We start from the raw sequence: 16536 nt of genomic DNA on the forward strand, positions 1-16536 counted from the left end.
CCTCTCCCAGCATGCCTAGCTGCAGACGGATCTTATCCTCGCTGCTGCAAACTCTCCAAACTTAATGCCGAGCCCCGCAGGGAAACAGGTAACACTGACTGTATGTATACTGTATATACAGTGTTTCCCAAGTCCAACCATCATGCACCTCTATCAGGGCATGTTTTCCAGATCTCCTAGCTGGTGCACAGCAGTATTCATTACTGCCTGACTTATCTTAAAAGATCTGCAGATGTTGCTAATGATTTCACTTGTGGTGCTGAGGAGATCTGTAAAACATGCACTGGTATTAGGGGTCCCTGAGGATAATATATGGGAAACACTGTATAGAGCACAAGGAACTATCCTAGCTGTTTAGGGACTAGGACCCAGCATGGACCTGTCATTGCATGCTGGAACTTGTAGTTCCACACTTTTGGGTGTCACTCATTCATAATTGCTGCATCTAAGCATGTCACAAGCTGTGGATCCCAAACCTCGGGTGCCTTGGGACTCTTGCAGGGGTGACTGGGGTTATGGTCCAGGACCAACTCACAGGGCTGTTTCTAGCCAATTTGGCTCCCAGTGCGAGATTTAAAAATGCGCCCGCCCCCCATGACAAAAAAATGCGCCCCCCTTAGGCCTCGTTGAAATGGGCGTGGCCTCGTCTGAAAAGACTACCTTACACCCCAGTTTTTGACCCTGCACCAACAGATCATGGCCACCACAGGAAAAAAAAAAATTCTACCATATTAAGCCCCACACAGTAATGCCCCCTGCACCATATTATGCCACACACCGCAATGCCCTTGATACATTAAATCCCCACACTACGGCAGGCAGAGTCCCCATTTTATACATTACGGCAGGCAAGAAGTCCCCATTTTCCACATTACGACAGGCAGGTGTCCTCTTTTTACACATTATGGCAGGCAAGTGTCCCCATTTTACACATAATGGCAATCAGAGTCCCCATCGAGAGAGATTGAGAGAGTTACTATACTTACAGAGGCGATTCCCGCTCTTCGACTCCTCTCCAGTCGCTCCTCGCGCCGGCCGCCTCTCCCTCTTCCTAACTTGGCTCCCCTTCCTCCTCAGTACTCAGCCCGGGCGGCGGAGTTTTGCGGAATGACGCGGTTGCATCGTGACGTCACAACGCAACCGTGTCATTGTGCAAAACTCCGCCCCCTGAGCGGGGTACTCGGGACGAGGGAGGAGGGGGAAGCAGTGAGCTATAGTTACGCGGCAGGCACCCCCTGCGATTGCACGGCTTGTCCGCCCCCAGAAACGACCCGGCCAACTGAAACTGTTTGTGGTCAGCGTAATAGGCAAAATCAGTGCTGGTGGTCTCTAGTCATAAGGTATGTGGACAAACGGAAGCGAATCCTGTCCCTCGCCACATAACTGACCTAATGGTGACATACTGTATATTATAATTAAAAAGATAAATATGTCATAACTAGCTGGAGTACTCGATGTTTACATCGATACAGTAAATCCAAACTTTACAACTAATTACACTTCGGTTCTTCCAACTTATGTGCTCAACAATAAAATATTAGCATTTATTTATTGAACTTATTAGCAGTGTAAGGATGTGAATATATTACAGTGTAAGGATGGCCATCAATAATTGCCAAACAGCGATGGCTAAATCCTGATGGTTGATAGTTTTGTCATCTCTGCCTTCAGTGGGTGAGTGGAACCAACTATTCTTTTGTTCTTCTCTGGGCACTGAGCTTTGCCCCACCCTCAGTAACCTGCTAAGCCCCACAATCGTTTTTGATTGGCCCACGGCCCAGCTAACACCAGTCAGCGGTGGCCATTGAGTGCTGCAAACCATCGATGGTCCACCGTAGATGGTGTATGTGCCATCGATGGTTGTCGCCGATGCCACCATCAATGGCAACCATTGATAGACAGCCCACCGAGGGGCATCAACATTACAGTGTATGGCCACGATATCTGAGAGGTGTCAGATAAAACGTCTGTCATTAATGACCATGTATGACCAGCATAAGAATGATCACTGTATTTAATATAGTTTCATAAGTATTTTTTTAATATTATATTATACACATCTGCAAAGCTGATCTCCTCATCAAAAATTGGGGGGACACAGTGGGGTATCGCGGGCGCATATGATCTGCCCATGCCAGTTAAGGGGTCACCTAGAACCACTGCCCAGATTTGAGTTGAAAGAAATAAAACAAGAACCACTGTCCAGTCTCCTGTCTGCATTTCAGTGTATACTACTTAATCGTCCCTGGCAAGTATACCATAAGCTCGTCTAAGAATAGTCCTCTCCCCTTTTGTACTCTCTGTTTAATTAATTAATTTCCGGGGCGTAATTATGTGTACTTGCATGTAATTCTCCTATTTCTATGTTCTAAGCCAGGCCTGGCCAACCTGCGGCTCTCAAGCTGTTGTGTAACTACAAGTCCCAGAATGCACCGTCACAGTTTGGCTATTAGGGAATAGGGCATGCTGGGATGTATAGTTTCGCAACAGCTTTGGAGCCACAGGTTGGCCAGGCCTGTTCTAAGGGGCTAATTCAGACCTGATCGCTAGGCTGCGTCGCAGGGGTACAAAGCGGATCGCCGCTCAGCGATGGGTTTGTACGAAGGATCCATTCGCACAGGCGTTCGCAAGGAGATTGACAGGAAGAAGGTGTTTGTGGGTGGCAACCGACCGTTTTCTGGGAGTGGTTGGAAAAACGCAGGCGTGTCCATGTGTTTGCAGGGCGGGTGTCTGACGTCAATTCAGGTCCCGGACAGGCTGAAGTGATCGCAGCGGCTGAGTAAGTTCTGGGCTGCGCGGAGACTGCACAAAGGGGGTCATTCCGAGTTGTTCGCTCTGTAAAAATCTTCGCATCGCAGCGATTTTCCGCATAATGCGCATACGCAATTTCCGCACTGCGACTGCGCCAAGTAAATTTGCTATGCAGTTAGGATTTTTACTCACGGCTTTTTCATCGTTCTGGCGATCGTAATGTGATTGACAGGAAATGGGTGTTACTTGGCGGAAACAGGCCGTTTTATGGGCGTGTGGGAAAAAACGCTACCGTTTCCGGAAAAAACGCAGGAGTGGCCGGAGAAACGGAGGAGTGTCTGGGCGAACGCTGGGTGTGTTTGTGACGTCAAACCAGGAACGACAAGCACTGAAATGATCGCAGATGCCGAGTAAGTCTCGAGCTACTCAGAAACTGCTACGAGGTGTGTAATCGCAATATTGCGAATACATCGTTCGCAATTTTAAGATGCTAAGATTCACTCCCAGTAGGCGGCGGCTTAGCATGAGCAAATCTGCTAAAATCCGCTTGCGAGCGAACAACTCGGAATGACCCCCAAAATCAGTTTGTACAGCTCTGCTACAAATGCGTTCACACACTTGCACAGCTAAAATACACTCCCCCTGTAGGCGGCGACTATGCGAACGCAGGACTGCATAAAAAAACCCTAGCGACCGATCAGGTCTGAATTAGCCCCTAAGCCTATGTACTGTGCTGCGGAACCCATATAAATACATATAACAGAGAAATAATATTGTAAGTTTTCTTCCGTACTCTAGAACGGCGCTGCAGGCTTTGAGCGAAGGCCAGCCTTTGACGAGTATGTAAAACAATGTGGCCTTGGATTAAGCAGTGTAAAATATATCTTAATGGGCATTTCAACACATTTCGCTTTGATTTGAGCAGCCTTACAAAAATAACCATTACGACACATTTAAAAACAAGCTGGTGAATTATTCATTGTGGAGAGAAATGTTTCTTTGGAGGTAGAAAAAAAAAACTTTTACAGAAATTTTTAAAAAAAAGTTTGTAGAATTTTTGCAGTTTTTCTATATCCCCCGGTGGGGGGGGAGATTTAATTTCAGTTTCATCAGAGAACTGCAGAGTTCCCCATCCCCAGTACATGAGATGTTGACAGGAGAAAAAGGACACCTGTGTTGGCAGCGTCCGGGCTGGAATCGGGACGGAGGAGCATTTGATACCCAGGGTTTGAGTCACTACCCTCGGCCCCTGGGACGGATGTGGGCGGTGTTAGAGAGGAGGCTTTATTTGTGTAATAGTTCAGCAGAAAGCTCCCAGTGTGAATAAGAAATATCTGCCCCGGTGTCATTTTATGCAAAAAATAAAAAGTTTTTTAAAGTGATCTGTTCAGACGCAGCATGAACACCAGCTACTGTGATACTTGTAATACACTGCCGCCTTTATCTTGTGCACGGAACATGAAAGGTCGTGCTCTGGCGACGGATGGTGGCCGCTCTGGAGAAATATGAGGAAGTGCTGGCTTACACCAGGGTTGATGGATTGATGGAGCGCAGACTCCCAGCATCACCGATCCAGCGCCGAGACTGGGGTTTAAGAACAGTTATTTTGTAAACTCTATTCTAATCACAGGTAAACAACGTTGAACAGTAAATATTTGTAAATAATCTGGGCAGCACGGACGGTGTAATGGTTAGCATTACTGCCACACAGCACTGAGGTCATGGGTTTCATTCCCACCATGGCCGTAACTGTGTGGAGTTTGTATATTCTCCCCATGCTTGTGTGGTTTCCCTCCGGGTATTCTGGTTTCCTCCCACAATCCAATAATATACTGGTAGGTTACTCGGTGCTCAACAAAATTAACGCTAGCGTGAACGTGTCTGCATTCATGTGTGGGATAGGCAATATAGGGCCTAATTCAGAGCCGATCGTTGCACCGACAGCGATCGCACTCTGAAGCCCTAAGCGTTGTGTGCACGCATAGTGGCCACAAGAAAGCATCTCTTTGGTGCGATCGCCTCTGATTGACAGGCAGAGGCGGTTGCGGTGCGGGAGGGGGCGTGCCAATGGTGTTAGAACGCTGTTGGTGGGGCGCGGGCAAGACAACGCAGGCTTGTCCAGACTGTTGCAAGACGGGTCGCGGCAGCTGCGTGACGTCACGCGCAGCTGCTGCAACCCAGAACGCGGTGGGTAGAGAGCTACTTGGCGGGTGCGAAAGCATCTCCGCCGTGCGATGCTTTCACACCCGTGCAGGGGTGGGTCCCGCATATCAGAGAAACTGATCGTAGATGTGCTAAATTTAGCACATCTACGATCAGGTCTGAATCCCCCCCATAGATTGTAAGCTCCACTGGGGCAGGGACTGATGTGAATGGCCAAATATTCTCTGTAAAGCGCTGCGGAATATGTGTGCGCTATATACATAACTGGTAATAATAAATATTTATAGACTTTGTGTCCTACATTTATGTACATATTTAATTTAGCGGTGGCCATCGATGGTCTGAACATTGACGATTGATGGTTAACACGCTGATAGACAACTGTAATATTTCTATACAAGTACAAGCCAACATCCCAGGCTGGATAATTGGGGCCATTTAGGCCATGCTAACACCGTATATAAACCACACTACGCGCCTGATTCCAAGTTGCAGATGCGATTGAGACGCACGGTATCAGAAAAGTATTGGGAATGTGCGCTGACTATTTAGAGGCACAGAAATGGGCGTCTTATGGGGGCGTTGCAGCCATACAGCTCTAGTTGCATACACAGGTGCTTAAACGCTCACATTGGAGAATCTGCACCTGACCGCCGGATGACGGGCGCCATTATATCGATACCAACCTTTTCTGACTAGTGTCGGAATTCCGGCGTCAGTATTCCAGCTCCCGGCATTCCGGAACCCTGGTCTGCTGACCAGATCCCTATTGGACTAATGTGTTATTGGTGACACAGTGATCTATAGCATTTGAGGCAATTCATGCTTGTATGTCTACTTTTGCAGACACTAGGCCTAATTCATGTTTATACATAGACATACCTCCCAACTGTCCCTATTTTGGCGCGACAGTCCCTGTTTTCATGGTCTGTCCTGCTGTCCTACCCGCGGGTCGCAGTGTCCCATGGGAGGGGGGGAAGTTGGGAGATCTCCCCGTCACTCGCTGCTCTAATCAGAGCAGCGGTGAATAGACGCATGCGTACAGCAGCGTCTATTCCCCGACAGAGAGGGACAGGGAACACAGCTCACTGAGCACTGTCCATGCCCCCACAGTGACAGAAATGGGGGCGTGGTTTGTGATTGCGGCGTTTGCCATGAGGCCACACCCCTTTACCGTGAGTCCAATCCCCTTTACCGTGAGGCCATGACCCCAAATTTGGGCGCACATTACTGTCCCTCCTTGTACAGCACAAAAGTTGAGAGGTATGCATAGATGCAATTGCGATTCTCTAGGCTACGGAGATGCTGTTATTAGCAAGTGAAGCTGACACTCAAAAATGAAGAGACGCCCACTGGCGCCATTGCAAGCTCATTTGCAATTGCGTACACATTAGCGGACTATGTGCAAATACGGCGAACATTGGAGCCAAGGGTTGGCCTATGGCTACGTAGACTGCACACAGCAGCAGCGACGCAGGCCCCCATATTTTTGCAAGTACGAACTCCCCGCTGACAACAGATACACGCTCTGAAAACGATTATGACACACCCGCATTTTTCCAACCGCTCCCGGATAGCATTTCCAAATGGTCACTTCCTATCAATCACTTCATTAAATCCTCATTGCGAGCGGGATTGCAGCAGCAGCTTGACTCACGTGCATTGCAATCGCAGCACAGGTGCAGTCAGCTGAATATCGCGCCGCTATGTGATAATCGCCCATTGTGTACAAACATCAATGTAGCAGCCGTCATGTAAAGCTATGGGGGCTGCTAATGTGATCCGATATCTGCTGCAGAACACCGGTCACACAACCAGGGGATGCATACATTTTGCAGGTATTTTCATTTTGGGGGGATTTCCCGCAAAGTTTGGTTAATTAATATGCCCCTTTGTGGCCAATATAGTAATAATCACAGCAGCGCCGTGATGATTAACAGTCTGTATTGGGGAGTATATTAGGGATTTTTACATAGTTATCCTTACTATGTATTAAAAAATTCTGCTGGGACAGCGGTTGCAAGAACAGCTGTCCCAGAGCAATGCGTCCCTGTACAAAGCTTTCCAGTGTTTGGTACATAGGGTGACACTGCAATCCTTATTGAAAATAATGAGGACCATGGTCTGCAGTCATAGCCAGATTAAGGTGGGGACGCAGGGAATACTGTACCCCGGGCCCCCATCTGTCAGGGGGCCTCCAAGCTGGAGAACTGACATCACTAGCTTTCCCTCTTGTGCAGCAGCAGAACCAGCAGCCAGAATGTGAGCAGGACAGTATGCAGTGCAGGCAGAGACACAGGAGTATCAGGTTTCATGAGCTACCAACAGAGCTTCCTAACCAGAGGATAGCTAGGAGGGGGGAGGGAGCTGTAAGTGACCCATGGGTCCCAGAATCTCCTCCTCCCCACCTGGGTGTCTGGGTCCTATGTAACCTGTTATCTAATGAGAGCATTTGGCTCTAGAGAGAGAGACAGAGTCCTCCTGAGTCCTGTCCCAGTGTGTAAGTAGCACAGAGGCTGCTGTTATTGCATTTTTGCAAGATAAATTATAGATTTGACTTTTCTTTGTGCATTTTAAGGTTGTTTAATTTGTCTTTGCTCCACTACAGGAAACTTTTATGAAATAGTTGTCTCTCAATTAGGTGGAACTATAAACAGTACCCAGGCATTATTACAATATTAGTTTAACTCTAATCTACACCATTGGTTTAAATTGAATATACACAATCCATACCTCATAACATGACCCATTCCAGGGGGGATAAAATGCTCTCTACTTGGACTTCCGTCCTGGAATGGGTCATGTTGAGAGGTATGCGCAATCTAATATACACCCACCCTTCCCCCAGGGACCCCCAAGGCTTAATCCGGCCCTGTCTGCAGCTGTAATTAGCCTTTTACATGGGATTTCTCTGAAATCTCCTGTATTAGGCTGTTCTTGCACAGCACAATACTTCCCATTTGTTCTGGGACTGGCCCACTGTCCCACCCGTGGGCCACAGTGTAGGGGGCATCAATTCCCAGTGTGAGGGAAGCCTGGGGGCAACCCAGCATCTCGGAAAGTGCTGAGCGTGCCCCCACATTAACGTGATCAGGTGGTACCGCAAGGCTCCGCACCCTTTTCCCGTGGCTCCGCAACTTTATTGGAAGCATGTGTGCCTTTGGTACGAGCAGGGTCCCGCATCCACACTTATCAAAGCTGGGAGGTATGTGACTGGCGACCCTCCTATTTTATTTTGACGTGATGGTGGGGCTTTTTGGGGTTTTTTAGTACTCGCGTGGGAGACATTCCCCGGGGAGTGTGTCGGAGGAGACAAGGGACGGAACTTTTTTATTTTATGTTTGAATTTAGTTATTTGATTCTGATATATTGTCATTTTTCCTTGCGGAGAGATTCTGTTCCACCTGTAATCTTACTGATCGTTGTCCCTACATGTTTCCTGCAATAACTCATTGTCGTAATTAGAATTGACATTTGTATTGTTTGTACGGGCTTTTGGAAAAAAATGATCATTGCTACTGTATGATGGTACTTTATATTTTATTACACATGTGATGCTTCAATAAAAAACATGATTGAAAAAAAAAGTTGGGAGGTACTGTATGTAGCACCGATACCTACCTCATATGGAAATTGCAGTCTCCGCATGACGCAAAAAAGGGCTGACACAGAGGCCCCTTATTTTCCAAATGCAATTACTGTATTAAAAAGGACACCAAGAGGTAAATTTACTAAGATGGGAGTTCTATTTAAGATGGGATGTTGCCCATAGCAACCAATCAGATCACAGGTATTATCTTCTAGAAGGTGCTAGATAAATGAGAAGTAGAATCTGATTGGTTACTATGGGCAACATCCCATCTTAAATAGAACTCCCATCTTAGTAAATTTACCCCTAAGTTTCAAGTGGGCATTAAAGTACAAGCATGCATTATGCTGGAATTTGTAGTTCCACAAGAGCTGGAAAGCCATGTCTATGATTGCAATAAATGAACCCTGGAACGGGTTAACCCTTTTATCCATCTCTCAACTCACAGCCTTCTATTATGTTACTATGTATTTTCATTACTGTTGTTAATTTTTGTCACATTCTTATTTCTTATGCAGAAGGAGATTCATCCAAAGAAAACCATAGGCCGCGTTGTATTCACTACAGCCCAGCTAATTTGATGAAAGGAGAAAACAGATGCTGGAGCCATGTCAAATACATGCAGTTCCTACCTACAAGCATCTCTCTGCCTCTCGGACTCTGCCAAAGCAAACACGTCACTTTATAACGTGACAAGAGCAGGGGGGATTAGATTACTCAATTGAGGGGCTGGAGGGCTTCTATTAATGCTTCCATCAAACTCTTCCGACATAGAACGCCACATACCTCTGTCCATGTTGTTTAAAAATAACCTTCTGTTTAATGAAACAAGGTTTCTAAGAGGCTGGTAAGAAGGTTCCCGATTCGTCTGAAACTTTTAAAAGGGCTATAACTTTCCATGTGACTTGCTTTCTATATAAGGCAGAGCTTGCTCCATATAAATGGATACTCCCACTGATGGAGTGTCTTCTTTCAAATGTTGTCCTAAAGTCGAGCAGTGGTGGAACTGTCGCAGGCAATGGCAGCACTTGCCTCCAGGGGCCACATGCTGGGGGAAGGCGTTAAGAGGTGGGGAGACTGGAAGATGGTATATAGGCCGGTGCATAAAAATGTAAAAGGCAAAAGGATGGTTCCTTAGTGTGTGGGGCTTCCTGGCATGTTTAAGCCCCAAAAATTAAAAGGGCAATTCTGTTAATAGCAAAACCAAAAAGGCAAGCACAGCATTTTGCAGTGCATGCAGTACGCCAAGCTGTTCATCCTGCAGTAAGATAATGACACAAAGCATACCTCCAGGCTGTGTCAGAATGACCTTAGAGGAAAAGAACAAGGGGATGGCTGTACAGTTTCCAGATGGGATGTGTCCAGCATCCCGGCTGTCTGGGTGCTGGCGGTCATGTGACCGACGCCGGAATCCCGACACCAGACAGAAGACCGGAGCTGGATCACTGACAGCTGACATTCCGAATGAGAGTATCAGGGTTCAGGCTTAGAGTTAGGGCCGGGGGAGGGTTAGGCACTGTGTGTGGGGGAGGGTTAGCCCTAGCCGCCACCCTTCCGAGGTTTAGCCATAGCAGACACCCCCAGAGGGCTAGCCCTAGCCACCCCCCCAAGGGTTAGGGTAGAGGGTGGGTAGAAATACTTACCCCTCTGATGTCGGCACCTTCAGTGTTGGGATGCCGCGGATGGTCATCCCAGCCGCAGGCATTTCGTATGTATTCCCTCCAGACTTCCAGCTGGCTTAGGATGAACTGGACTGAACTGTGACAGCACAGCAACCACAGGTGCAACACATTTGTGGGAACTACTGCAACAGTCCTGTGAACTTCCTAAACAATGCTTGATTGCGATTGTAGAAAGAATGCCCCTCGTGTGTCTGCCTTTTATATGCAACAGGTGACTAAATTGATGAGTCAAAACTTTACATTACATTTTGTTAAACAAAATGTTTCTCCGGCTTATTTTATAGCTTCAGTTATTTATTTGTTCTATCCTTTTATTTCAGAGCACAATGCACAACTGCCTACATTTTAATATAAACTAGAAAAATGGGGGTGTTCTACAACCTTTGACTTTTAGTGCACATTGTGAGTCTCCGCCCCTTGCGTCACTTGAACCATGAAGGCGGTATGGAGATGTATGTAGCGGGTGAGCCAGGTTTGCTTTACATTCTGGCAGCTGAAGTGTGACGAAACTTTGTCATATTAGTTTTTGTTTGCCACTAGCGACACCCATAGACTGGGGGCTACGTTTCCCACAAAAACTGATGTAGAGCAAAATGGCGCAAAACAAAAAAGTCAGGATGGAGTATAGAGGCGTCTATTTACTAAGCCTTGGACGGAGATAAAGTGCCAGCCAATTAGCTCCTAACGGCCATGTCACAGGCTGTGTTTGGAAAATGACAGTTAGGGGCTGATTGGCTGGTACTTTATCTCCGTCCACTTTATGTCCAACCAAGGCTTAGTAAATAGACCCTAAAAAGAGTTAGTCAGCAATACGTTTTTTGCTTAGCAATATTGAGAGTTATTCTAGTTTGTTAGCAAACCAAAAAAGCACACTAACTGGCAAAACCATGCTGCACTGCAGGTGGGGCAGATCTAACATGTGCAGAGAGAGTTAGATTTGGGTGGGTTATATTGTTTCTGTGCAGGGTAAATACTGGCTGCTTTATTTTTACACTGCAATTTAGATTTCAGTTTGGGGTACCCAAATCTAACTCTCTCTGCACGTTACATCTGCCCCACCTGCAGTGCACATGGTTTTGCCCATTAGTGTGCTTTTTTGGTTTGCTAACAACTCTTAAACTGGAACTGGAGTTGCATGCAGGGAACGTTACAATTGTAACTGAAAATAGTAGGGCTTACCATACAGAGGGGAGGTTTATCCAAGTTTGGAGCCAGATAAATTATTAACCAATCAGCTTCTGTCATTTCTCTGACGTCCTAGTGGATGCTGGGAACTCCGTAAGGACCATGGGGAATAGCGGCTCCGCAGGAGACTGGGCACAACTAAAGAAAGCTTTAGGTCACCTGGTGTGCACTGGCTCCTCCCACTATGACCCTCCTCCAAGCCTCAGTTAGATTTTGTGCCCGGCCGAGGTTGGATGCACACTAGGGGCTCTCCTGAGCTTCTAGAAAGAAAGTATAGAATTAGGTTTTTTATTTTCAGTGAGACCTGCTGGCAACAGGCTCACTGCAGCGAGGGACTAAGGGGAGAAGAAGCGAACCTGCCTGCTTGCAGCCAGCTTGGGCTTCTTAGGCTACTGGACACCATTAGCTCCAGAGGGATCGACCGCAGGCCCAGCCTTGGTGTTCGGTCCCGGAGCCGCGCCGCCGTCCCCCTTACAGAGCCAGAAGCAAGAAGAGGTCCGGAAAATCGGCGGCAGAAGACATCAGTCTTCACCAAGGTAGCGCACAGCACTGCAGCTGTGCGCCATTGCTCCTCATACACACTTCACACTCCGGTCACTGAGGGTGCAGGGCGCTTGGGGGGGGCGCCCTGAGCAGCAATAAAAACACCTTGGCTGGCAAAAATACCACAATATATAGCCCCAGAGGCTATATATGTGGTAAATACCCCTGCCAGAATCCAGAAAAAAGCGGAAGAAAAGTCCGCGAAAAAGGGGCGGAGCTATCTCCCTCAGACACACTGGCGCCATTTTCTCTTCACAGTGCAGCTGGAAGAAAGCTCCCCAGGCTCTCCCCTGTAGTTTTCAGGCTCAAAGGGTTAAAAAGAGAGGGGGGGGCACTAAATTTAGGCGCAATATTATATATACAGTTAATCCCCACATTATATAGCGCTCTGGTGTGTGCTGGCATACTCTCTCTCTGTCTCCCCAAAGGGCTTTGTGGGGTCCTGTCCTCAGTCAGAGCATTCCCTGTGTGTGTGCGGTGTGTCGGTACGGCTGTGTCGACATGTTTAATGAGGAGGCTTATATGGTGACGGAGCAGATGCCGATAAATGTGATGTCGCCCCCTGTGGGGCCGACACCAGAGTGGATGGTTAGGTGAAAGGTATTAACCGACAGTGTCAACTCCTTACATAAAAGGGTGGATGACGTAACAGCTGTGGGACAGCCGGCTTCTCAGTCCGCGCCTGCCCAGGCGTCTCAAAGGCCATCAGGGGCTCAAAAACGCCCGCTCACTCAGATGGCAGACACAGATGTCGACACGGAGTCTGACTCCAGTGTCGACAAGGTTGGGACATATACACAATCCACTAGGAACATCCGTGATTTGATCCCGGCAATAAAAAAAAAATGTGTTACACATTTCTGACATTAACCCTCTAAAAATGGGTTTTTATGTTGGGGAGAAAAAGCAGGCAGTGTTTTGTTCCCCCATCAGATGAATGAATGAAGTGTGTGAAAAGCGTGGGTTCCCCCCGATAAGAAACTGGTAATTTCTAAAAAGTTACTGATGGCGTACCCTTTCCCGCCAGAGGATAAGTTACGCTGGGAGATATCCCCTAGGGTGGATAAGGCGCTCACACGGTTGTCAAAAAAGGTGGCACTGCCGTTCTAGGAACGGCCACTTTGAAGGTACCTGTTGATAAAAAGCAGGAGGCTATCCTGAAGTCTGTATTTACACACTCAGGTACTAGACTGAGACCTGCAGATCGTGCTGCTGCAGCGTGGTCGGTGACCCTGTCAAACATAAGAACATATTAAAGACGTCGTCTTATATATGAGGGATGCACAGAGGGATATTTTGCCGGCTGGCATCCAAAATGAATGTAATGTCCATTCTGTCAGGAGGGTATTAGAGACCTGTCACTGGACAGGTGATGCTGACTTTAAAAGGCGCATAGAGATTCTGCCTTATAAGGGTGAGGAATTATTTGGGGATGGTCTCTGGGACCTCGTATCCACAGCAACAGCTGGGAAGAAATATTTTTACCTCAGGTTTCCTCACAGACTAAGAAAGCACTGTATTATCAGGTACAGTCCTTTCGGCTTCAGAAAAGCAAGCGGGTCAAAGGCGCTTCCTTTCTGTACAGAGACATGGGAAGAGGGAAAAAGCTGCACCAATCAGCCTGTTCCCAGAATCAAAATTCTTCTCTCGCTTCCTCTGAGTCCACAGCATGACGCGGGGGCTCCACAGGTGTAGCCAGGTACGGTGGGGGGCCGTCTCAAAAATTTCAGCGATCAGTGGGCTCGCTCACAGGTGGATCCCTGTTTCATTCAAGTAGTATTTCAGGGGTACAAGCTGGAATTCGAGATGTCTTCCCCCCGCCGTTTCCTCAAATATGCCTTGCCGACAACTCCCTCAGGCAGGGAGGCTGCGCTAGAGGCAATTAATAAGCTGTATTCCCAGCAGGTAATACTCAAGGTACCCCTACTTCAACAAGGACGGGGTTACTATTCCACACGGTTTGGGGTACCGAAACCGCATGGTTCGGTGTGACCCATTTTATATTTAAAATCCTTGAACACATACATAAAAAAATTCAAGTTCAAGATGGAATCGCTCAGGGCGGTTATTGCAAGCCTGGACGAGGGGGATTACATGGGATCCCGGGACATCAAGGATGCTTACCTGCATGTCCCCATTTACCATCCTCGCCAGGAGTACCTCAGATTTGTGGTACAGGATTACCATTACCAAGTCCAGACACTGCCGTTTGGACTGTACATGGCACCGAGGGTGTTTACCAAGGTAATGGCCGAAATGATGATACTCCTTTGAAAAAAGGGAGTTTTAATTATCCCGTACTTGGACAATCTCCTTATAAGGGCAAGGTCCAAGGAGCAGTTGCTAGTCGGGGTAGCACTATTTTGGAAAGTGCTACAACAGCACGGTTGGATTCTAAACAGTCCAAAGTCACAGCTGGTTCCTACGACACGTCTACTGTTCCTGGGGATGGTTCTGGACACAGAACAGAAATAAGTGTTTCTCCCGGAGGAGAAAGCCAAGGAGCTGTCATCTCTAGTCAGAGACCTCCTGAAGCCAAAACAGGTATCGGTGCATCATTGCACGCGAGTCCTGGGAAAAATGGTAGCTTCCTACGAAGCAATCCCATTCGGTAGGTTCCATGCAAGAACTTTTCAGTGGGACCTGTTGGACAAGTGGTCCGGATCACATCTTCAGATGCATCGGCTGATAACCCTGTCTTCAAGGACCAGGGTATCTCTACTGTGGTGGCTGCAGAGTGCCCATCTTCAAGAGGGCCGCAGGTTCGGCATACAGGACTAGGTCCTAGTGACCATGGATGCAAGCCTTTGAGGCTGTGGGGCAGTCACACAGGGAAGAAACTTCCAGGGACTTTGGTCAAGTCAGGTGACTTCCCTACACATAAATATTCTGGAACTGAGGGCCATTTACAATGCCCTGAGTCAGGCAAGGCCTCTGCTTCAAAACCAGCCGGTACTGATCCAATCAGACAACATCACGGCAGTCGCCCATGTAAACCAACGGGGCGGCACTAGAAGCAGGATGGCGATGGCAGAAGCCACAAGGATTCTCCGATGGGCGGAAAATCATGTGTTAACACTGTCAGCAGTGTTCATTCCCGGAGTGGACGACTGGGAAGAAGATCTTCTCAGCAGACACGACCTCCACCCGGGAGAGTGGGGATTTCATCCAGAAGTCTTCCAAAGGATTGTACACCATTGGGAAAGGCCACAGGTGGACATGATGGCGTCCCGCCTCAACAAAAAGCTATAAAAGATATTGCGCCAGGTCAAGGGACCCTCAGGCGATAGCTGTGGACGCTCTGGTAACACCGTGGGTATACCAGTCGGTTTATGTGTTCCCCCCTCTGCCTCTCATACAAAAGGTACTGAGAATAATAGGAAGGCGAGGAGTAAGAACGATACTCGTGGTTCCGGATTGGCCAAGAAGAGCTTGGTACCCAGAACTTCAAGAAATTATATCAGAGGACCCATGGCCTCTGCCGCTCAGACAGGACCTGCGGCAGCAGGGGCCCTGTCTGTTCCAAGACTTACCGCGGCTACGTTTTGACGGCATGGCGGTTGAACGCCGGATCCTAAAGGAAAAGGGCATTCCGGAGGAAGTCATTCCTACGCTGATTCAAGCCAGGAAAGATGTAACTGCAAAACATTATCACCGCATATGGCGAAAAATATGTTGCTTGGTGTGAGGCCAAAAAAGGCCCTAACAGAGGAATTTCAACTAGGTCGATTTCTGCATTTCCTACAAGCAGGAGTGTCTATGGGCCTAAAATTAGGCTCCATTAAGGTACAGATCTCGGCTCTGTCGATTTTCTTCCAGAAAGAACTAGCTTCAGTACCTGAAGTTCAGACATTGTAAAAGGAGTGCTGCATATTCAGCCCCCGGTTGTGCCTCCAGTGGCACCTTGGGTTCTCAACGTGGTGTTGAGTTTCTTAAAATCACATTGGTGTGAGCCACTAAAAACCGTGGATCTAAAATATCTCACGCGGAAAGTGGTCATGTTATTGGCCTTGGCTTCGGCCAGGCGTGTATCAGAATTGGCGGCTTTGTCATATATAAGTCCTTATCTGATTTTCCATATGGATAGGGCAGAATTGAGGACTCGTCCCCAGTTTCTCCCTAAGGTGGTATCAGCTTTTCACTTGAACCAACCTATTGTAGTGCCTGCGGCTACTAGGGACTTGGAGGATTCCAAGTTACTGGACGTAGTCAGGGCCTTGAAAAATTATGTTTCCAGGACGGCTAGAGTCAGGAGAACTGACTCGCTGTTTATCCTGTATGCACCCAGCAAACTGGGTGCTCCTGCTTCTAAGCAGACTATTGCTCGCTGGATTTGTAGCACAATTCAGCTGGCGCATTCTGCGGCTGGACTACCGCAGCCAAAATCTGTAAAAGCCCATTCCACAAGGAAGGTGGGCTCATCTTGGGCAGCTGCCCGAGGGGTCTCGGCTTTCCAACTTTGCCGAGCTGCAACTTGGTCAGGGGCAAACACGTTTGCTAAATTCTACAAAATTGATACCCTGGCTGAGGAGGACCTGGAGTTCTCTCATTCGGTGCTGCAGAGTCATCCGCACTCTCCCGCCCGTTTGGGAGCTTTGGTATAATCCCCATGGTCCTTACGGA

General features: G+C 47.9%; 1 long non-coding RNA gene across 2 annotated transcripts; it reads left to right on the forward strand.

Annotated features, from left to right (window-relative positions):
• The first annotated feature begins 4 nt into the window (after window positions 1–4).
• Window positions 5–10446, forward strand: LOC134958506 (uncharacterized). Of its 2 annotated transcripts, XR_010187021.1 has the most exons (3): window positions 8–88; window positions 4217–4381; window positions 9022–10446. It is a non-coding gene; the product is annotated as an uncharacterized LOC134958506 (long non-coding RNA). The 2 variants fall into 2 exon arrangements; XR_010187020.1 differs by lacking the exon at window positions 4217–4381 and having other exon boundaries at window positions 5–88.
• The last annotated feature ends 6090 nt before the right edge of the window (window positions 10447–16536 follow it).

The sequence above is a fragment of the Pseudophryne corroboree genome, chromosome 9 (genome assembly GCF_028390025.1).
Source record: "Pseudophryne corroboree isolate aPseCor3 chromosome 9, aPseCor3.hap2, whole genome shotgun sequence".
Classification (NCBI taxonomy): domain Eukaryota; kingdom Metazoa; phylum Chordata; class Amphibia; order Anura; family Myobatrachidae; genus Pseudophryne; species Pseudophryne corroboree.